The sequence below is a fragment of the Hemiscyllium ocellatum genome, chromosome 23 (genome assembly GCF_020745735.1).
Source record: "Hemiscyllium ocellatum isolate sHemOce1 chromosome 23, sHemOce1.pat.X.cur, whole genome shotgun sequence".
Taxonomy (NCBI): domain Eukaryota; kingdom Metazoa; phylum Chordata; class Chondrichthyes; order Orectolobiformes; family Hemiscylliidae; genus Hemiscyllium; species Hemiscyllium ocellatum.
Genome location: NC_083423.1, coordinates 35998077 through 36021373, shown reverse-complemented (window position 1 = coordinate 36021373; position 23297 = coordinate 35998077).

The following is a 23297-nucleotide window of genomic DNA, read 5'->3' as shown; positions in this document are numbered from 1 at the left end:
GCATGCACATCAAAGTCACTTTGATCTTTTGTACTTCCTAAGGTTCTACCATGCATCATGTACACCTTGTTTTGTTAGTTCTCCCAAACTGCATCACCTCACGCTTTTCAGAATTAAAATTCATTTACCATTGTCTGTTCAACTGACTAGCCCATTTTTTTTATCTCATGGAATGTGGACATTGCTGGTTGGTCAGCATTTATTGCCTATTACTTGAATGCTTTACAAAAAGCCACTGAACATTCACATACTGTTGGTGAATTTGGCTCCCTAAAACTGTTGAGGAATGATGAGAAAGCAATAGCTCACAGAGCCCATTTTGGTCACCAAGCTGGGCTTGACTGAGTGGATTTTGTGAGGTGAATGACAGGGCCCTCGATGGTGAAGAAAGATCCATCAAAGAAAGGAAGAAGGATACACACAGGCACATAACTGAGAATATAAAATGAATGACCACCAGGTCACAGGACATGTCAAGAGGTCAGGAAAGAATTGCGCAACTTAAGAAAGAGGAGGGCAATACAAGGATATTACTGCAAATTAACTGCAGTGGTTATGAAAGAACATTCCAGAAACAAATATCTAGTGGTCTATACTCAGAGAAACATTACGAATGTGGAAATTAGTCCTTTGCAAACAGAAATGCCAGAAATTAGGTAATGTATGTAAGATGGCACAATTAATGCAGTGCAAAAAGGAATTCATAAATAATTTATTCAGTTCCAAGGAAGAGTCGCAGTTGATTCGAAATATTGTCGGTTTTTCTCTACATAGCTGCTGCTAGAGCTGATACATATTTGCAGCACTTTCTGTTTTTATTTCAGATTTCCATCAGTCACGTTATTTTATTTTTATTCTAAGAATTTCGATGGTCCTATCTTGATCTGGGACTTTATTTGGTTTGATTTGAAAAAGAAATCTTTAATTTAACCCGTGAGGGTTTTCAACGTACCTAGAGTCACACAGTCATCGAGACATACAGCATGGAAACAGTCCCTATGGTCCAATGCATCCATGCCATAGAATTCTTAGTTCTAATTGTGTTAGTAAAGTGATCTATTATGTTTTATTTGGAATGGAAATGTTCAAAGGAATGTTTTCTAAATTATGCAGTTACAGAGACTTTTTTATAAAAAGGGATTTATTAAAGTCCTTCACACATATTTAAACATACAACTCAACGATACTTGGGAAGTACAGAACATGGGAGTTGCCAAATGGCAATTGGATAGCTCTGGCAGTATATGAATCCAAAATTGCTTTTCCTCTTCATTCTTCTAGATCTTTCTGGTTTCCATTTCCCATCATTTACTATCTAGGCTGTCTGCTTTGCTGGCTTAGTGTGGATTCAACCAAAATCAGAGCAAGATTGAGCTGAAAATGTTTTGCTGGAAAAGCACAGCAGGTCTGGCAGCATCCAAGGAGCAGGAGAGTTGACGTTTCGGGCATGAGCCCTTCTTCATGCTTTTCCAGCAACACATTTTCAGCTCTGATCTCCAGCATCTGCAGTCCTCACTTTCTCTCAGAGCAAGATTGAACCAGGCATCTGCAACCCGTCTAATGGAGTGGTGCACTACTGACTGACTAATGTGACCATTGTCCCTAAAAGCTGCCTCCAAATTACACAGGTGCATTAATGTTAAATGCTTCTGTCAGTCACAGGTCAGGAAACATTTCTGATGGAAAGGGGGTCATATGTCATAATAGGCAGTGGCTTAGTGGTATTGTCACTGGACAATCCAAAGACCTGGTCATGTCCTAGAGGCAGAGGTTCAAATTCTGCCATAGGTGGTTTGTGGAATTTTAAAAAGCAAATTGAGAGTCTAATGCTGACCATGAAATCATTGTCAGGGGAAACCCATCAGGTTTACTGATGCCCTTTAGGGAAGATAATTGTCATCTATCCCTGGTCTAGTTTATCTGTGATTCCAGACCCACAGCAATGTGGGAGACTGTTGACTGTCCTCTGAGCAATTAGGGATCAGCAATAAATGCTGACATAGCATGCCTTCATTCTGTGAATGAATATAAAAAAATAATATTTGTTGTCATGTTTGTGGGAAGGGGATGAGCAATAAATGCAGGGCAGAGTTAGTGGAGTGTGAAAACAGGATTACTGCTGTTTCCAGGACTCTCATGTTAAGGGTGAAAAGCTGGTCCTTAGCCTGCACTTGGCAGCAGCAGAAGCTGCTTGATAATTCTTACTACAGGCAGCTTCCTAATTGGCTGCCTTCAGGAAAACCGTCCAATGAAGGACGGAGAGCAGGCCCCTGAGGTTGCTGGCCCAGTCAGAGGGTTGACAGCTCTGATGCCTCAGCTGCACAGTTGGGATACACAGGGGCTGCTGAGACAGGCAGGAGACCTGGAGCCTCAGGCAAGTGAGTTAATTAAAAATTGGAGGAATAAAAGTCAGAGGGGAAACGACTCTGAGGACATTGTTGGGGCCACAGCAGCTGCTTTCTCTGCCCATAGCCCCCTCCCAGGAAATTCCATTACAAGGGTAGTTCATTGGCTGTAAATTGTTTTCAAGACATCTGCCGGTAGTGAAAAATTGTTATATAAATGTAACTCTTTCTTTTTTTCGTAATGTTTCTGGCTCTGATAGCTCCTGCCTACCCTCTAAAGCTGTTAGAAAGTGGTTGGTTTTCTCTCCTCATGCTGGGAGTTTTGCCAAGTTGCCATTGGCTGAGTGCCAGTGGCTCTATAAATGGTCCTTAATAGGGCCTTTAATTATGCGAATTGCTGCCTGCCTCCTTGGAGCAAGCCATTGCTTTGCATCAGGTTTTGTCACTGGGAAAAGTGCCCAATGGCCAGACTGCATTGAAGAGTCATCGGGACATGGCACGCTGCTATTTCCAGTCACCCACAACTCCCAGTCTGCCACCCACCAGTCAGTAAAATCCTTCCTGCTGTTTCTCAGACCTGTGGGATAATTCTTGCTTGTATGTATATGATCTCACTTGCTTGACATCCATCCTCCCCTCTTCTATGCCTTCATTATCTCCCTCCTCAGAATTCCGAAAGGAAAATCCATTAGTTTACTATCTTCTTCTCCCTGTGCAATTCCTAATTATTTCATATGTCACGATTTTATGTCAAGAAAGATTGTGGGGGTAGGCCCCAAGTGTACCTTAGTCAGAATGGGGACAGAGTTCTGTGTTGTTCATATTATTCTGAACCAGATGTTGTCTGTCTAAACAACTGAGAAAACTGAGCCTCCCATTTCACTGTAAGCATCTTTTACACATGCAAAGCATTTCACAAAGTGCCATTTAAGTGCTTTGAATCTGTAAGGAATCAGCATCCAGCCAATATTTGTTGCACAGTTGCATTCCTGCCTGTTATTTCATCCTACAAATGTACAATTAAGGAACAAGAACAGGCCATTTGGCCTCTTGAGTGAGCTCTGCTATTCAATAAAATGGTAGCCTATTTGATTGTAACCTCATATCCACATTCACATGTACCCCTGATAACCTTTGGACCACTTGCTTAACAAGAGTCTATCCTCCTCTACCTTTAAAAGCATTTTAAAAATGCTTTCACAATCTTTTCAAAAAGAGAGCTCCAAAGCTAATGGTTCTCTGAGAGAAAACAATATTGCCTCTTTTCGGTTTTGAATGCACATATCTTAGTTTTTAAACAGTAACCCCAAGTTCCAGATTCTGTCATTAGAGGACACAACCTCTTTACATCCAAGCTGTCGAGATCCCTCACATTCTTACATATTGCAATACAGTTATATCTTGCTCTTTTAAAATCCAATGGATAGAAATGGAGTCTGTCTGACTTTTCCTAATAAGCCAACCCAATCATTTTAGGTTTAGTCTTGTAAGGAGACCAAACTGTATACGATACTCCAGATGTGGTCTTATCAGTAGTCTGTATAACTGAAACATAACCTCCCTACCTTTGTGTTTAAATCCCTTTACAATAAATAATTACATTTTATTAGCTTACTTAATTACTGGCTGCACTTGCATACTCACCTTTCTTTGAACTTGCAGTCAGATACCAAGATACCACTGTATCTCTCCAGTTCGATAATCTTTCATTCTTTATATAATACTTTTATTTTTTATTCTTCCAACCAAGATTGACAGTTTCACATTTTCCCACATTATAATCTATGTGCAAGATTCTTTCCACTCATTTAACCTATCCATATAATTTTGTAGGCTCCATACTTCCTCTTCACAATTTTATTCCTGAACAGCTTTTATGTCATAAAACTGATGACTATGCTTTCCTTACCTTTCGTCCAAGTCATTGATATATAAGTTAAAACAGTTGTGGTCCCAGCAACAATACCTGTGGCATATCACTCATTACATCTTGCAATTTGAAAAAGGAAAAATTATGCCTACTCTGTGCTCCCTATCATCCATCCAATCTTCAATCCATATCAATGTGCTGCCTCTTATAGCATGAGCTATTATTTTCCACAATGACCTTTGGCACTTTACAAAATGCCTCTCAAACGAGAAGTGCAGTTACATCCACTGGCTCCCCTTTATCTACAGGATAGGATTAGATAAATTCAAGTGGGACAAGCCTTGTGTGGATCATCAACACTGACATTGATCAAATTGGATGAATGGCCTGTATCCCTGCTCTAAATTACATGTGGAAATGGATTAAACATACACAGTGCATGCCACGGTCATCCTTCTGGTGTTCAGCGACCTAACAACTTGCCTTTAAAGTGCCAATAGGAGAGCCGTCTAAAGGGATAAGGTTTCTATGGATCAGGAGTAACATCAAATCTCATCTCCATCCCCACAGGATGCTATATTTAGACCATCTTAAGAGGACTATGAGCTGTTGAATCTTAACGTGACAGTTGTGTACTGGCAATGTTCCCACTGGGATTTAAAAACAGTTTCATTTATTAGCAGAGAAATGACTACATGAATATAAATTTCGAGTTCATGAACTCAAAGTGGAATAGAAAGGGAGAAATGTAAAATAAAAAAAGAGTAACTTTTTTTGGGAATTTTTATTTTTTGAGATTTTCAAATTCATTTAATTGTGCCATGCATTAGTAAAGCAGCAGTTAGGTTTTCAAAGCTCAAATAAAATATAGTTAATTTTATACTTGCCAAATTAATTAAATTTAACATGCTGAATGGTTTTATTAATTGTCAATTTTTGTATTCTTAGTTTGAAAGGATTCCCTTCATAAATTCCTTTCAGGTAATGTAAAACATTGTCATGCAATATTATTTGCTGGTATTTCTCAGGTGGTATCTTGTACTTTCAATTCCATTGCCATAACAATAAAAAAACTGCAAGCAAATGTCAAGAATGTTTTTTCACCTTGTAACAGTAGGTGGTGACAGTCTGCACAATGTCGACAAGTTTGATCTATCACTGTCAGGATTTTCATTGAGTACTGCTTCTTAACCATTGCTAGTTTGTGGAAGATGGAGATTTGAAGGCAAATTGACAAATTTGTGTCTCAGCAAATGATGCATCTAGAATTGTTATGCCAAATGTGTCAATATAAGAGGAAAGAATATATGCAGAATCTTAGTGCTGTTGTGCACAAAGGCTGTCATCAAGCTATTGAATGAGATAATGAATGCATTAGGTTCCTAGTCAAGGTATTGGAACTTGACAATTGATCTTAACTGTTGGTTGATTGTGGAAAGACTAGTTTAAGATTATTTTAGGCACTAAGAACAGATCCATTTCTGATTAAAGGCTTTTGCCCGAAATGTGGATTTTCCAGCTCTTCGGATGCTGTCTGACCTGCTGTGCTTTTCCAGCACCACTCTAATCTAAACTAAGAACAGATCCCGCCAATGCAAATGAACCTGTTCCCAAGGTTTGAAATGGAGCTTTGAGTGTTAGATTAATCTTCATTGCATTTATGCTGGTTCTATGGGGCATCAGGAATATTCAGATGTTAGACTTTACTGAGTGGATAAGTATTTTCTGTCAATTTGACATGAACACGGCAATGAATTACAACAGAACCTGAGGGATAATATTTTGACATTTTGACCAGACTCAAATGAGCAGAAAACATGTGGGATCACTTTGACAAAAGAGCCTTACACCAAAAAGATTAAATTGGATTCCCTGCAGTGTAAAAACAGGCCATTTGGCCCAACAAGTCCACACTGACCCTCTGAAGAGTAACCTACCAGACCCATTTCCCTCTGTCTAACACACCTAACAGAATGGGCAATTCACTTGGCCTGCAGGAGAAAACCCACACTGACATGGGGAGAATGTGCAAACTCCACACAGTTACCCATGGGTGGAATCAAACCCAGGTCCCTGCCACTGTGAGGCAGCAGTGCTAACCACTGAGCCACCATGTTGCTCTGTTCTAGTTAAAAACTATAAAGAGTGCTGATCATAAATTAATACAGTTGCAGTTTGATTTGCTGTTTTCTATTTACATGTATGATTTGAGCCATTCATTGCAAAGAGGTTAAAGTTTAATTAAAATTGGGAAAAACTATATCATTTGAAATTATTAAATGCTTGTCCACTCATATTGCCAACTGTAAATCTGAGGTATAAGTTTTACTTAAAAAACGTTAATACAAAGCTAACTGTTGAATTAAAATATGGCCAGCATTTGGAATTTGTTGAGCAAAGCTCTGTGCATGTAATAATTGAACATTTACACTTTAAACACTGCTTTCTAACACAGTAAAGTATACCGAGAAGAGACCACCAAAGCAACCCATTCTGATCTAATCTTGTACTGTGGACTCCTTTCATCTCGCAAATGCAATTGAATAAACATGGTCAATTTTGGAAAAGGGACTGCTCTTCAAATTCAGAGAGAGAATCTTAATTTGAGCATTTTATGGACACAGAACATTTTAGCATGACTCACTGCTGTTATATAAATGTTAAAAATAAAAGACAAGAAGCAAAATCAGTGAAATTGTGGAAATAATGAGGTGTATTGGCTATGGAATATTAGTATTAGTTGCCCTTTCTTTTAAAAGCAGAATATTACTCATCAACTCGGTTAAATCCTACTATCAATAATAGCATTGTAATTTATAATGGGAGAAAAGGTGAGAAAAACATATGGATAGGACATGCACACTGGTGTTTTTTTTAAGAAAAGAGATGATGCTAATTGTTAGTTTGGAGTCTAGAGCACAGTTGTGATCTTTATTTGGAAAAATAGAACTTTTTTTTAGCTTAAACTGTACTTTTAAAGCTACTGCTCAGGTATTCCCTATGGAGAGTTGGTTGGTGTAAACCCATTGGAAATTTATTGGATGCTGATTGATGAGAAGTGACAACTGTTGGCAACACTCTGAATCAGCTGATAGCAGTTAAAATAATTACTTTCATAGCTGGTGCACCAAATTCAAGCCAATATGAGCAGCTAAAATTCAATGGAATTTGAAAACAAGGTTGGCAATAATTTCTGACCTTGGAGTAACTCAAAGTACTTTCTCCTGACCTGCATATTGCCTTGGAATTGGTAACTTTCCCTTTTTTCCTGACAACCACTCAGCTGCTCTTGGGTGCTCCATCTCTACTCTATATTGGCTACTTCCTTTGCTTTATGGTGAACCTTTTCCCATTTTGTAGGCAAACATTCCAAATTAACATGTAGAACTATTCTATGATGAGATGAACTGTAATCATATTTATTAAAAGCATTTCAAGTTGGAGAGCAGCCGTAGGTGAGCACTTCGATGACGATTTTTATTCCAACTATTCAGAAAAGGTGGAAACCAGGAGGAGCCTTTTGTATTTATCTAGATTCATCTATGGTCATCACTTATGTGGACATTTATATTCATTTGTCTCATTATGAAAACACCATCCTATGATTACATAATCGAGCCAATAAAATTGGCATAACATCCAGAATGCAGCTTGTTTTTCATTGATTTGTTATTTTCTTTGCCTCTTATCTGAAACTTGTATTATCCATAGTATAGAAATGTAAACAAAAACACTTATTTAACTTTGAATGGTGCAGTAAAATTGCATAGAAAAACAGCACAGAATAAGGTAATTAGGCCCAAGCAGTCTCTCCTGGTGGTTTATGCTCCGTATATATGCCTCACCTCATGCTTTTAGCGTGATACTCTCTTCCTTTTTCTTTCATGTTCTTCACTAGTTTTCTTTTGAAAATGAAATAATTTGCTTCAAATACTTCCTGCAAGAGAAACATCCATGTTCCAGGCATTCACTGAGAAAGAGGATTTTTATTCGATTTATTCATATTATTCAATTCATTACTGACCCTTTTGCATTTATGCTCCCTTTTAAATTCTACTACATTGGAAAGACTTACTCCACAACTATTCTGTTCAATCTAGTCGTAATCTTCCTCAGGAGGCTAAGGAAATTCGGCATGTCCATAAGGACTCACACCAACTTTTATAGATACACTATGGAAACCATCCCATCTGGCTTGGTATGGCAACTGCTCTGCCCAGGTTGGTAAGGAACTACAGAATGTTGTGAACACAGCCCAGACCATCGCATAAAGTGACCTTGCATGCTTTGACTTATCTACATTTCTTGATGCTGCAGAAAGGCAGCCAACATCATCAAAGACACTTCCTACCCTGGCTATAATCTCACTGCTAAGAAACTCCGTATATGTTGATCAGCTTAAGAGTTGATTTATGAATTTCATTGAGAATCTCAGCCTATCACAGGTCTTGCCAGTGGCATCTCAGCTCCTCAGGAGCTATCAGCCAATCAGAAGCTCGCAGCCTCTTAAAGTTCATTGGTTGAGATTAATGCCTCAGGAGATGTGGCAGTGAGACGATCAGTCTTTTGCTCAGTATAGGATAAGGTAAAGAGAGGGATATCAGAGGCAAGGGCAATGGGTTGGCTTTCAGAGAGCACACCCTTGTGCCTACCCATGTCTCCAACTGTCCACTGACTGTGTTGGAGGTCCCCAACAAGCCAAGAGATAGGTCATCCTGGTTATCCATTGGGAATCCAGCTAACTCTCCCTCCTGCTGGCAAGGCAGGTAATTGGGCAGGTAGTGAGTTGAGCAACTTAAATGGTGACGAATTGACCACTTAAGGGCGTTAACTAGTGGCTTGCAAAAAAATTCTTGATTATTAAAGGGGGAAAGTATTTATCAAGGTCTCCCTCAACTGTTTCCTCAGCTTACCACCACTCTAGCTGCCTCCACCTGAAATCTTTTACTTGAAGTCCTTACTCTTTCTCAAAGGTCTATGCTTTAAAGCGTGTTATTTTTATGCACAGTTGCAGCCCCATGAATATAACTTTTGACACCTGCGTACATGCAAAGTTGGGTTGCACCAGTATCTTTCAATTAGCCATATGACTGCTGAGCCTTCACTGGCAGGAAGTAATAATGAAGCTGGAGGTTGATGTACACTGTGAACATCAACGATGAGAATGAGACGAGCTGACACAGAAAATGTGACAACAGATGACACTGAATTGAATGTGGACAACAGGGCCCCTGCCTCCAAGGCTGGAATATAAAGATACAACTCCATTTTCCCAATCAGCAGGACCCAGGGGAACATATTTTTTAGTGTTAGCCAATTAGTGGCTGCCACTAGGATTACTGACATAGCTGGCGCAGGGATTAACCAGGACAGTTTGTTGCCATGGCAACTGGAGCCCAGGCTCACTTGTCACCTCTGAGGTAGGCCAGAGTCCCCTGATGAAGGCTTTAGTGCTTGATCGAGGGGGCTGGACATCAAGAAGGCATAAGCCCGCTGACAAGCATTTCCCCTCTGCCTCTGTTATTGACCCTGCCTTCTCTTCCACAACCGTGACTCTGTGAAGCCTCATCTCCATTTTATCTACAACGTGGGCACTCTACAATCCTGGAACAGCAGTGAGCGATGATGTTCCTGCAGCAAGCATGGCCTTCTCCTTAGAGCTGCGAAGGAGAAGAACTGCTGGCGTCACTTGGCGGGTGAGACTTCTGCCTCAGGGATCATATTTCTGGGGGAACGCCTATAAATGCAGGTAAGCGCACATTCCAAGTGCTTTGCTTGATCTTTGGACGGCTCCCAATGGTATAACTCAACACTGACTATTCCGTCATATCACACAATCCCACTGAGAGCCATGGTTGAACTGAGCTGAAAGGTTTTATGATGGTCGGGAGCTGAAATTTGATTAGTGCCTGTGATTTTCCCCAGTCCCCCCAACCCCACATTCCAAACATGACCTAATAAATAGTGGAAGAAAATGCTAAGTCGCAATGCTAGTGGGAAGGTTGGATATCAAGTCAACGTGAGCTGCATTTATGAAACAGCATCAGCAGAAATGTGCAAGCTGATTGCAAACCTGCCATATCAAGTGAAATATGACATGGAGGGACATAAAAAAGGCAAGACAAGTAATCAAAGTAATGAAACATGTGTAGAGGATAGCAGGAAGTCATTATTTCTGGTTGAAAGGATCCCTGTATAATATCAGCCTCGACCAAATGTATCATCTTACAGGTGTTTACAATTATTTTGTTAATTGGAGTTTTAATGTTGTAATATTTCCATCAAATTAAACTTACAGAATTTTACAACACAGGTCACTCAGCCCACTTATCTACTGCTAGCTCTCTGTAAGAGCTCAATGATGTGCATTTACAGCACTAAAGTTTTAATAAATCAGCGATAGAATTAAAATGAGTTTTATCAATATTGCAGTCTATCATTTTAATGTTTCAAAAACTGAGAGACAATGGTCTAGTGGTATTATCGCTGTATGTTTAGTTCAGACACCCAGGCAATGTTCTGGGGACCTGGGTTTGAATCCAGCCATGGCAGATAGTGGAATTTGAATTCAATAAAAATCTGGAATTAGAAGTCCAATGATGACCATTGCAGCTTGTTGGAAACACCCATCTGGTTCACTAATGGCCTTTAGGGAAGGAAATTGCCATCCTTACCTGGTCTGGCCTACATGTAACTCCAGACCTACACTTGACTCTTAACTTCCCTGTGGACAATTAGGGATGAGCAATAAATGCTGGCCTAAACAGAGATCCCATGAATGAATGAATGAAAATAAAACAAAATGTCTGATGCAAGGTCCTTTCGTTTCTTGGGATAACCTATATCTGTTATGCGTTCTTCATACAGTGCTCATGTCCAGTAACGTAGGTTAGAAAGTTAAATGCCAAATAATTGGGATTTCTGACACAGACAGCACCATTTGCTGCTCTGTGAACTTAGATTTCTGGTTTCAATATTGGTGTCAATTGTTGATCAACTTACTGATGCTTACTCAAGGTGGAATTTTTTTAGGTGACTGAATGATGTGGACTATGGCGAGAAATGTGGTGAGAGAGAGTTTCAGTGAGCCCTACTTCAATGTCAGGACCAACTTGCTGCATCTTTTAACTAAGTTCCTGTTGTCAAGGTAAGATTTTGACTAGGTAGTGACAAGTTGCCTAGAGGGAGATTGTTGGTTGGCAGCAACCTTATTAATGGCACATCTCACCACATTAATATACAGTTTCCTATCTTACTATCTGCTGTGAGCAAACTGAATGCTAAGAATTGTCGAGATGGGAGTGTACCAGCCTCGATTTCAACCCACCACTAATTGTGAAGAGCCTCCATATTAGTCACCATCCAGCAGCATCTCAGGGCATGCTCCATGGGCACCAGCTACACTCTCACACTACGGCCACAAACATTGGCCTCCAATATGTGCCAGCCTCTAAGAACTTTCACAGCACATCTTGGATCCACATTACAATCCACTTCTGTACTTCAGTGCCGCACCTCTGCTTGTAAATGGAGCTACTATCATACTGCTGCAGCAAGGACACATCATGCTCAGAGACTTTCATCCAGCTCATGAATTGGAGCAGGCCGCACCTCTGGTCTGTCCCCTCGCACTCTCAACACTCACTGTCTTTGAGTTAACCTGGATGCTCACAGTATCCCTAACCTTGTCATTTTTGGCCTTACCATTCAGCTGGAAATATCAGTCTCCACAGTCCTGCTATTTGTTATGCCTTTATTCAATCACTCATGGGTGTAGGTGTGACTGGCTGGGCCAGCATTTATTTACCATTCCTAACTGTCCATGAAGATGGTGGTGAGCTGCCTTAGTTGAACTGCTGCAGTCCATTTGCTTGAGGTAGAAACACAATGCCATTCGTGAGGGATTTCTAGTATTTTGATTGCAGAACCTTGCAGACTCAAAGCCAGGAAGCTTGTCGTGGTTGTCAGCAGTCCCTAGTCAAATCAAGGGAGATCACTTTTAGTCAGGGTCCCAGCACAGTAAGTCTAGTGCAGTCTCTGATTACAGCCCAGGCGCTTGGAAAGATCCTTTCTGCCATTTAGGTTGGTCAGGTTCTCCTCATTCAGGGTAAGGAGCTGAATGTCAATTATCCTATAATCCATCTTGACTATTTCTGTCATTTTGCAAGCTCGTCTTCTCCTGGTGTCTGGAGTGATTGAACAAGTGGTACTGAGGGTATGCAGGATTAGTGGACAAGGTTGAGAGAGGATGGTGTGGGCAGTAGTGAGAGCCATAGAGTATAAGCCTTGGTTGGAGGTAGTTTAGTAGCAGAGATGGAGTGACCATAAGAGAGAAGATGGTGGCACTTACTGTGGCATAGTGGAGAAGGTCATTTACTTTCTTCCTACATTGCTGTGCATTCCTCCAGATGGCTAATACTACACTGACCCAGGTAGCAACCTTGGACCAGACTGGCCTGGTCTGGTGTTGTGACCTCTCCTTCTGGTTCTGGTGAGGGACCTCCAATCCCTGCCTGCAAAGTGAATAGCCCTATTTCCCCTTGCTCACCATGTCCAGGGCAAATGTCAGGAACCACGTAGGGCAACTCTGGATTGACAATGCTTTCTCAAGTGAACAATGGGCTTTTAAAGATGGTATCAGTTCCCGGGATCCCAGACCATTTTAGAATATCCAGACAGTACTGAATTGTTCCTGGTATGACAGGTGGAATGGAGGTAGAATTGGGCAAGAAGGGTAAGGTAGATTCTTAATGACATGACTTTGGTAAGATCTGGCAAATGAACCCATTAGGCCAGACATAGAGAAACCCTCCATGAAACTGGATGAAGTTAATTTTAACCAAAAGAGCCTAAGATTTAGCATTTGGATTCCAAGACCAGCTTGCAATTTAAATCAACTAAGCCTGCAAATCAGTTAATGAGCTTAAAGTGTTAGACTGCTTAAACTGCTGTGAATCTTTATTTCTGAAAATATGGCTTTGGCCATTACTTAAGATCGGAATGTTCCCACTGTAAGTGTGTATATTTATACATCCATAAATGTGGGAACTACAGTTATGGCAAATGTTCACATTATCCTTTACAATTGTTCAGTTTAATGTCAAATTGCTAAACCAATATATAAAGTTCAATGCTTAAACTGTAGAATTCTGTTTTACATTTCAGTCCACATGCCGACTTTGATCACATTGTCTCTTCACATCCTCAACATTTCTGGAGCATTTGGCAAAGTTCCTTTGATCATAGTGATCCATGCTCATTCAATATCATTCCTCTGTAGTCCATCCCATGGCATCTTATGATGGTTTTATTCCTACTACTCCCATTTCAGCAAATATATTTGTTCTACCCATGACACCTTCTCTTGCATCTGCATTGTTGCAAGTGGCTTGTCCCAAAGTCCAATCCTTGGCTATTTCACTCCTCATTTAGATACCAGTTTAAATGATGTCATCCACAGTCATGAAGTCAACCTCTAAGTACATTGATGATAACCTTCCTTTTCAAGCTTTTTCTAGCAGACACTTTGTAGTTCAAGCATTTGATTGTTCCTTTTCCTGCTCTTGTTAATGATAACCTCAATGTTATACAGCCTCACTGATCTGCTTGAGAGTAAGCACAACTAGGGTGAAGTGGTGGCCCAGTGGTTAGCACTGATACCTCACAGCAGCAGGGTCCCGGCTTCGATTCCGGCTTGGGTGATCGTCTGTGTGGGTTTCCTTCGGGTGCTCAGGTTTCCTCCCACAGTCCAAAGATGTGCAGGTTAGGTGAATTGGCCATGCTAAATTTCCCATTGTTTTAGGTGCATTTGTCAGAGGGAAATGGGTCTGGGTGGGTTAGTCTTTGGAGTGTCGGTGTGAACATGTTGGGCCATCGGGCCTGTTTCCACACTGTGGGGAATCTAATCTAATATCAAAATCAGAGTATGTTCATGGAAAGTACAAACCCAAATCTTCTCAGTACTGCTGACTGATATCTCTGCTTCTCCTCTTTCACTGATTCCCTCCTTCATATTCTAAACATGATATCTTCACCTCCATTTCCCAAGCTTCACTTTGTAAATATTCCACGTGATCCAACATTCTACTGATCTTGCATTTAACCTTGCCTAAAGGCTGATCTGAATGTGTGCTGCTGTAAACTCCACTGACCTTTCCCATTCCCACCCGCACATTAACCTCAAAGTGTTAGGTGTGAAGTCCTTCTTTGTCTCATTCCAGTCTGCTTGCAGTCTTTTAAAATCCTATGGCTCAGTACACACACATTACTCTTTCAATTCTGAACTTCCGTGTATGAATTTCCCCAAACCCCCACCACATACCTGTTTCCTCTGTGCACCAGAATGGCAGAGTGTTTAGTTGTTTTTAGCTGGTCTCCTGTATCCGAGAGTAAATTGCTAAAACTTTTCACTTCACTATCTCTTTCCATGCAATGAAAACTTTCTTGATAATGTACCTCTGTTCTGTCAATGGCTTCCCTTATTTTTATCTTCGTTCTATCTGTTTGTCTGCTCCTCTGAGAAGTTCCTTTCAATGTTTCATTAAGTTGTTGTAAAAGAGTGAGCTGTTTCTCCTACAATCCTAGGATGTCAATTTTGAATGAGTTCATATTTCAGTTTACATCTATTTGAGTCATTGCTGGAATCTCCTCAAAATTATGGTCAAGAGTCCTGGAGTTGCTTTGTGTGACAGTGCATACTAAATGATGGCAAGAACTCTGACATGTTCAATGTAATTGGGTGATGAACAATTTTAATAATGTGATGTACTTAAAAGGGAAATGATTGGTAGTATAACAATGTAGACAGTCTTGTAGATTTCACGAAATCAGTTGTGATTCATGATAGAAGTCTATCTATGGATGTTCAAGGAACTAACTGCTTAGCAGGCCCTTGCTAATGTGGTCAACAAAGGCATTAAGGAGCCAGTTGGAGCTCATAACCTGGTCCCCATGTTTGTAGTGACTTACATTTTGTCAAGTTCTCAGTACTTTTAGGTACAAAAATGCTAATTTAATCATACAATGTTATATGTTTTTATTATATAGCCAGACATCACAACAGTCTTCATTGATGTGGATGACATGAAAGATTATTTTGTCTGAATGCCTACAGATGAAGAGTAACCATAACTTGTTCGCCCAGCTCTGAGTCCTGTGTTATGATTGGTGTGTCCTGTGGAGTTAACATTTCCAGATTCTTTGTCCATATCTGAATTTATGTGGAGCAACAATTGCATATGCAGAACCTAGGTAAAAACAAGGGCTGCAGATGCTGGAAACCAGTTTCTAGATTAGAGTGGTGCTGGAAAAGCACAGCAGTTCAGGCAGCGTCCGAGGAGCTGGAAAATTATCGTTTCAGGCAAAAGCCCTTAATGCAGAACCTGAACTGTTTATGATAATCCATTTCAAAAGATGTCAATCACCCCATATAAAGAGAAACAACCAAAGGCTATATGATTACTTAAGCATATATGTTGCCCTTGTGAAGATGGGTCTGGTGAATTTAGTTCAGCAGGAGGGGAACTGGATTTCTGTGTACAGTTGTCGGAGTTTATTTACAAATTCAGAGTTGACAGCAGATGCTTTGCTTGACAGTGCTCTGTTGGTGCTGTAATTTGGGCATTCTGTGTCCTGAGGTTCTGAGTTACTGTGTACTCGAACTGATGTATTGTTAACTCAGATGACAATCAATGAACACTGGCACTCTTCCGCTTTCAAATTAGATTTTCTAGGATGTAGAAGCTTAGAGTGATCATCTAAAGTTGCTGCCAGACAACTCAGCTTAAAGCACAGATGGGAAGCTCAGCTATATTTGGCTGACTTTCCAATGCAGACAGCTGACAACAGAATTGGTGTAAGATTTTTTGATTATTTTTTGAGTTTGATTTTTTAAAAAAAAATTCTGTTCTAATTTGTTTTCTTGTTGAAATTTCATGCAATAATAAAATATATAGTATAGGCTTTTGGCAAAAGTTAAGCGATTTTATTTCAATGGAGTGTGTCAGATCTGAAGGGACAGAGCATACTTGTTTAGAGATTGATGTTGTCTGCTATAAATATCATCTACAGGTGCTCAATGCATTGCATTGTACAACAACTGTAAATTACTCAACGGGATTCTCACGGCACGAACTTCCCTTTTATTATTTCCAGCTGTGAAAGGACATTGCTGTCATAAGGGTGTGTTCGACTGACCTTTCTGTATCTCTCTATATAAATGCATTGAGGTAAAACTTCTCAAAACACATCAATTGCCACTTGGTGCACAATACAGAAATCTTCTGATACCTCTTAATTTTATATTTGAAATGGTATAGAAAGACTTGTAATTTCAATTGTAGTTACAGAATAACTATATACACGTTCCAGGAACTAACTGTAGAAAGATGCCCTTGACAATGGTTTTCACAAGTGTACTGTTGCATTAATGAAGCCAGTTTCAGAAAACTAACCTGGTACCCATGTTAGCATCCACTGACATTTTCTCAGATTTTCCACAGATTTTGCCAGTGGGATTGCTAATTCGGTAAAGTCTACTGTCTTTGAGTAAATTAAATATTCATCATTGCTAATTTAAGATGAAGTGAATGGTCAATTAACATTAATATTCATTTTAAAATTTACATTTTAAAATGGATGGTTCTCAACTTCTTGTAACCTCGCTTTAGCATTTTCATTAATAAATTATTTTAACGATTAGTTCCTCTCAGTCTAGTAATTGGATCTCTACATTCCAAAGACGCCAAACTGAAAACTCAAATGGCAGGATAAATAAAAAAAAATCCTTCTCTCAAGTATAACAGCAGCAATCAAAAATTATATCAACAAACCTTTAGAGTTAAGAGAATTACAGAAGTGGAATAGCCCGAAACGCCTTGTATTAAGAACTGCTTTATATTGATCAATGCAGTGGATGACCTATGTTCAGAAACATTGAGCCTTTGAGAATTTTTTAAGACCATATGCATGCATTCCAGGTACAGTATCTGAAATGAATTAGGATGTCCAAAGTTTGTGATGCCTTGTGATCATTGTTAATTAAATGAACATTTGAAAGAATGTGGGAACGTAATGAGGTAGCATTGAACTAGCAACTCTGATATAGTGAGTCTGCATATCACCATGATAAGTACATTTGATCTTAATGTATCTGGACTTTTTTGTGGGTTAGCACCAGAAAAATATAGCCCATTAATTTATGTTTTATGTTTCAAAACCCAGCTGGTTTGTTGATGTTGTTTCAAGAATAGAAACTGTCAACTCTATCCAACCTGGTCCAACAGTTTTCTCCCAATTAGACCCTGTGCATAATTCTTGATATATTCTGATGTGGTTTAACAAGTTATACAATTGTACAAACTCGGGTTGGAACGAATAAATGTAGCCTTGCCAACTTATACCGAGAACAAAATGTAACAAATCTGTACTTACGAAAGCATTATTGTTACTTTGCCTGGCAGTTTAAGGAAAGGCTAGTGCCCTTTGAAATAATTAAATTCAGTATATTATTATATCCAGGTCTAATGCATGCAAAAATATGTGGCTCATTTTAATAAGAGCTAGTTAGATGATAATAGCATCGTTTATTCAACCGTGGAGCTCAATATTCACTTGGTTTAACGTGAGAGCAACAATCAACATCACAGAAGCAAATTGGTACTTTCAGCAAAATCAGAAAGGTGAAGGAGTAATTCAATTCTTGAGATTTGCTTGAGGGAGTAGATTCTTTTGACGTAAGATTGTTATATTGGAGTAAGTTAAACATTATTAGGTAGAAATTCCAGTTGTTTACACTGAATCTAAGATTCTACGAATGTAATGCTGGCAGAATTGGCTGAGCCAGAGCAAAATGTTCAGGGGATCTGGAACATGTTGAATCACATCTGAAGGCACTTAGGCTTGTGCTTTCCATGATCTTAAGTTGCTGTCACAAATTTGAATTGGCCTGAATCAGGTATTTCCCACAAACAGATGTTTTGCAGGTTAACATTTTGAGATTTATAGAGAACTGCTTTATATGGCACTTCAAATTGCACCAATTTCCTTAGGTTTTCAGGTACTCATCAGGCACATTGTAAAAACAGGAGCAAAAAAACCACTGGAATTTGTACTGAAAACAAAAGATGCTGGAGATCACAGCAGGACAGGCAGCTTCCACGGAGACAAAGCAAGCTAATGTTTTGAGTCTGATTGTTACATTGTAGAAATTGTTTCATGTCAAAAGATATTAAAGTTACTTAGAAACTGACTGGTGTATATCATTTAAATATGTAAATAATTTCACATAGATTTTTACTGTATTTTTCAGAGATCCTAAAATCAGATTACTCATAAGCAGATGATATACTTACTAAAAATATTTATTTTGAATGAAAGAAAGCTATTTCAGCTGAATGAATTAAACTACGCGAGGTTACCATTATTAAAAACACCAAAGAGCATTTTGTAAAGAAGGATAGAGAAAGAACTTTTATGATTCTTGACAATGGTAGTTCATTGAAGTTCTATGGTCATGATTTTACGTAAATTAAGTTTGGCAGATTCTAACTTTGTAACTTAACCAGGAGTATTTCAAGAGTAAAGTCTTGCAGATGCTAGAAATCTTAACCAAACAGAGAAAATGCTGGAGAACTGCAGCAGGTAAGGGAGCATCTATGGAGCGAAACACGGTATGTAGGGTTCAGTATGACTCTACTTTGGATCGAAACATTAACTGGCTGGACAAAGAATGGATGCTGCTAGACCTGCTGAGCATCTCCAGCATTTTCGGTGTTTGTTTCATATCGGGTGCAAGATTCCACTGGTAACCAAAGAAGCATAGGTAGCTCCATGTATAATATAGCACAAATAAATACTGCACTACCTCTTGCATACATTTCAACCTTAATGCAAATCTTATAAATACCTGACTAGTGTAGATATAGTTGCAGATTCAGCTGGAAATGTTATTCCCAAGAGTGAAATATAAGTGGTTTGCAAAGTCATTGAAATCCCAAAACTCTCTAACAACTTCTGGATCTGCTGTTATTCTATACTTTATTAATATTTTTCACCCAAAAGATTCTTGATAATCATTATAGTGTGGCATAATCTGCTGATCCTTAATGATCCACCACTGCAAATATTTGTTTTAAAAAGTCAAATGAGCCACTAGGTAGGACCTAAGTATGCAGTAAATTCAGCTGTAACACTCAGAGGACCAGTAATAAGAGGAATTGCAGCTATGATTTAAAGTATTGAGCAATCTTTATTGCAGTGTAGTACCAGTGCTGAAACCCATTTCACATTATTCATTTGCATAGTAGGAGAAATTTTTTTTAATGTGAACAATAGGTGAAGCAAGTTGTCTCACAGCACTGGCATGCAGTAAATCCATGAGTGATTTTCTCTATTAACAGGATGCTGCAAAAATCCAAAAAGATGTTTTTCTTACTACGAAACGATTAACGTGATATGAGTTTCTGTACTAGTGTGATGCCAAGTGTGCAAGCTCCATGTTCCAATGGCTTCTTAATTGGCTGCCAGCACTTTCACTGCCCTTATTGGCACATTAATTTTAGGAATGGTAGCCCAAAGCACAAGATAACCAGCAACCCTCCATTATGGGAGGCACTACTAAAGGAGAAAGGCAAGCCTGAGGACACCCACAATGGAGAGGCATTCCTAGCATTTGCAGAGCTGAGAATGAAACTGCTGATGGCTAGGAGGGCCACTGGTTTGGAGGTAAAGCCTCAGGATTAGTTTTAGGTAAGGTTGTGGTCTTTCATCCAACAGGTTCGGTCACTGGGGTCACTGCCTCAGGCTCCAACAGCCCCTGGTCTCCTGCTAGGAAAATGTAGCCTGTGGTTTCCATGCTATTGAACAGCGCAATTATGTGCTACTAATCCCCAACCATTGATTTCAAGTAGAAAGAAGATCCGTTTGATATCAGGTGAAGTTGTATGTTCAAACAGCTTTTCAATCCATTTTGTTAGGCTTAAGAATGCAGAATGGCTACTTGGGTGATTGAAAAGTGTGCTTAGAAATTGACTTGACAAAAAGTTAGCACTGTTAAACAGGAAACTTATGTGAACAATTTACACAATCATGATGAGGAGTGGAGAACATGCAATAATGTTGTATCACTGTTAACTTTTACATACGCAAGAGAGATGACTTGTTGTCTGAATGATTTACTAAAATTCTTCCTCTTAATATGTTTGTTCACTCAGATTAACTAATTATAAAATATATAAATAAACCATATAAGTGGAGAACCATGAATTTAGATTTCAAAGTCAGCAGGCATATAAGTATAGTGTAGAGTTGGAACATCATGTTACACAACATGGGTATGGCCACATTTGGAGTACTACACACAATTCTGCTTGTCCTGCTGTTGGAAGGATGTTATTAAATTGGAAAGAGTGCAACAAAGATTTACAAGGATGTTACCAAGTCTGGAGGGTTTGGACTATAAGGAGAGGTTGGATTAGCTCAGACTTTTCTCCCTGCAAGATTGGAAGTTGAGGGAAGACCTTATAAAGATTTAGAAAATCATGAAGACCATAGATAAGGTAAATAGCCAAGGTCTTTTCTGCAGGGTAGGGGAGTCCAAAAATAGAAGGTATAAGTTTAAGATAAGAGGGGAAAGATTTAAAAGGGACCTGAGGGGCAACTTTTTCACACAGACTGTTGTAGTTATATTGAATGAGCTGCCAGGGGAAGTCGTTGAGGTGAACACAATTACAATATTCAAAAGTCATTTGGACAGGAACATGGATAGGAAAATTTTAGAAGGACATGGGCCAACTGCAGATAAAGCAGACTAGTTAAATTTAAGAAGCCTGGTGGCATGGTGGCACAGTGGTTAGCACTGCTGCCTCACAGCGCCAGAGACTTGGGTTCAATTCTGGGCAACTGTCTGTGTGGAGTTTGTACATTCTCCCCGTGTCTGCATGGGTTTCCTCCGGGTGCTTTGGTTTCCTCCCACAGTCCAAAGATGTGCAGGTTAGATGAATTGGTCATGCTAAATTGCCCGTAGTGTTAGATGAACGGGGCGGCACGGTGGCACAGTTTGGGGCGGCACGGTGGCACAGTGGTTAGCACTGCTGCCTCACAGCGCCTGAGACCTGGGTTCATTTCCCGACTCAGGCGACTGACTGTGTGGAGTTTGCACGTTCTCCCCGTGTCTGCGTGGGTTTCCTCCGGGTGCTCCGGTTTCCTCCCACAGTCCAAAGATGTGCGGGTCAGGTGAATTGGCCATACTAAATTGCCCATAATGTTAGGTGGGTTGCGCTTCGGCGGGTCGGTGTGGACTTGTTGGGCCGAAGGGCCTGTTTCCACACTGTAAGTAATCTAATGAAGGGGTAAATATAGGGGAATGGGTCTGGGTGGGTTGGTCTTCGGAGGGTCAGTGTGGACTTGTTGGGCCAAAGGGCCTGTTTCCACACTGTAAGTAATCTAATCTAGTCTGGTTGGCATGGACAAATTGGGCTGAAGAGTCTGTTTCTGTGCTTTTTGATTCTAATGATCAAGAATGTATCAAATCTGAAAAATTATCAGTGAAATTATAAATGAGGCTGTCTATAAAAGGGAAATATAACTACTAAAAATAGTTGTCTCCTTAATGGGTGAATTAAATACCTACCCTGTATACCCCATGGCCCAGCAGAACCATAGTAATGAAAAGTGTCAAGTGATTTCCAAAGTGCAGCATTAAGGTGCTGAGCCATGTTATAAGTGAGTGTGCAATGTGCCGTGATGATGTGGTGAGGCTGTTGCTTTACAGATAACTGTCTTTTTGGATGAACGGTATGTGCAGTTATTGTTCCTGGAGTGAACCCTAGGATGTTGGGGAATGCTGACCAAGATAGGTGGCTGGAGAAGAAGCTGGTGAACTGCATCAACTTCACCTGATATCTACATGGATCTTCTTTCTAGTTGAAATCAATAGCTGGAGTGATCTCAGTGATCAATTCTCTTTGCTACCTGGGGAAATAACAACCTGAATATAAATGTGATTAGGAAACAGTGAGATGTTAATACATGCAAATAGATCCTTTGGTGCCTTCCAGCAGGATTCTCACATAGCCGTTCAAACTTTCTTCTCATTAAAAATCTCAGTTTTCAGTTCTTGCTATATTTTCCCAACCTTCTCACCATTGTCCATGAAGTTCAGGGGTATGTAAAAGATCTACCATTTGGTTTTAGTGAGTGACTCCCCAACCAGGCCAAACGGCATCCCCAGATGCAACATTCACCCTATCACACTCCTGAAGAACCAGATTAACCCCCTTCAAGTTTACTTATTATATTACTCATTGTATTTAAATACATAGAATTTACGTTGAATTGCTCACTTTGCCTGCATGTTGACTTTCTTTGAGTCATTGCAGAGATACCAAGATCCTTCTGAATGCCAACATTTCTGGATCTTATTCAAAAGATATTCTGCTTTTCTATATTTTCCTTCCAAAGTGGATAGCTTTACATTTTTCCACAAATTCCATCTGCTCCCTTCTTAATGATTTCTCAAGAAAATGTATTTCATTTCTGCATTTGTTTACACTATTGCCATTGCTTAACTTTAATGTAAACATTGCACCTTTAATCTGATTTCCTAGTTTATCTTAATTGTATATCGTTTCATATCTATGTTGGGTGTTTAGTTTAGATTTACGATCCCAGCTTTGGATTTACCTAAATTACTCACAAACTCAAAAAGAAATTCTATAATATAATGATAATTCTTCCCTACAGACCTCTTTACTACAAGATTGATAATTAACCCTTTTTATGCAATACTAGATCTAAAACAGCCAATCCCTCATTGGTTTGTCAACACTGTGATCTAGAAAATGATCATTATTCCACATACTTGTTCTGAACACACCATAAATATCATAAATATGGTTATGATATATAAACATATCATAAATTTGGTTTGCCCAGCATCAATGAAAGTTTAATTCATCCTTGGTAACTGTATTCACTTTGTCACACGCATCCTGTCCACCACCATTACTACTATTACTGTGAGAAATCCTACAAATTACTCTAACCTCTTTTCTGCTTCTTATTTTTTTGTTCCATTAAAATTC